The sequence below is a fragment of the Eriocheir sinensis genome, unplaced genomic scaffold (genome assembly GCF_024679095.1).
Source record: "Eriocheir sinensis breed Jianghai 21 unplaced genomic scaffold, ASM2467909v1 Scaffold358, whole genome shotgun sequence".
Lineage (NCBI taxonomy): Eukaryota > Metazoa > Arthropoda > Malacostraca > Decapoda > Varunidae > Eriocheir > Eriocheir sinensis.
The window spans coordinates 211,571-212,500 of NW_026111674.1; the positions used below are offsets into that span (position 1 = coordinate 211,571).

At 54.6% G+C, this 930-nt stretch overlaps 1 protein-coding gene across 1 annotated transcript in view; it reads left to right on the forward strand.

Moving 5' to 3' along the window:
* Positions 1-683: 683 nt before the first annotated feature.
* The window catches only part of LOC126991895 (uncharacterized), a 59,167-nt gene continuing 58,920 nt past the window's right edge, over positions 684-930 (forward strand). Inside the window, exon 1 of the mRNA XM_050850543.1 lies at positions 684-930. This exon is cut by the window's right edge and continues 331 nt beyond it. The gene's annotated coding sequence lies outside the window, so the exon portion shown is untranslated.

Consider the following 930-nt stretch of genomic DNA (forward strand, 5'->3'; position numbering starts at 1 on the left):
GAGATGCTTCCTTTGCTGTAAATAAAAAAAAAAGGGTAGGGAGGGACGTCTTTGGGGAGGTTACTGACAGGAACTGAATAGACATGAGTGCCATCCATCACCTCCCTTCTGCACCCTCCACCCCCCTGACTCACCCCCCCACTTGAGTCACCCCCCCTGAGTCACGTTCCTCCCGTCTCCTCCTCAACCCATTTTTAGCAACACAAACAATCAGCTGTGTTGAAGCCCGCCACAGCCTGCCTCTCCCTCCCTCTCCCTCCCTCTCCCTCCCTCCAGTTCCTGCCGCGGGGTGACTGCCAGGCCAGTTCCTCCCGCGGCCGCGTCTCCGAGACCCGCCAATCACCGCCTCCCATGCCCGTGACGTCACCGTTCAGAGGGCCAATCACCCTCGGCCTTCATTCCCCACACACCCCACAGCAGTGCCACAACTAATAGGGCGCTGATTTTTGCACTTATAAGGAGCGTGGCACTTAGAACTGGCACTGGACTTACAAAATATGAGTAATTAAACCTATTTGCGTGATTCTTGAGCCTGTGGAGTGCCTGGTTCGTGGGTTATAAGGGAGAGAAGAGCAGAAGGATTTAAGTTTCGCGTGTGTAGGATTGACAACTCAAGTTCGCGGGGGAAGGATCGTGTTCCCTGGTTCCCTTGGACTTCCGGCGCGGGGGTGGAGGTGGCACAGGGCCGCCTAGTGACTCCGCTGCCTCGTGAGCGTGCCAGTGCCTCGTGTGGGCGTGCGTCGGCAGTGTGCGGGTGTGTGAGTGTGAGTGAGTGGGCGTGGTGGTCGCGGCCGCACCGACGAGCAGAATTAAGTGAAGAGAAAGAGTATTGGAAGGAAAAGAACTAGTGTGATATAGACGAAGAATTAGGAAAAGAAGGATTAGAGTGATATAGACGAACAGTTAAGAAAAGAAGGATTAGTGTGATAT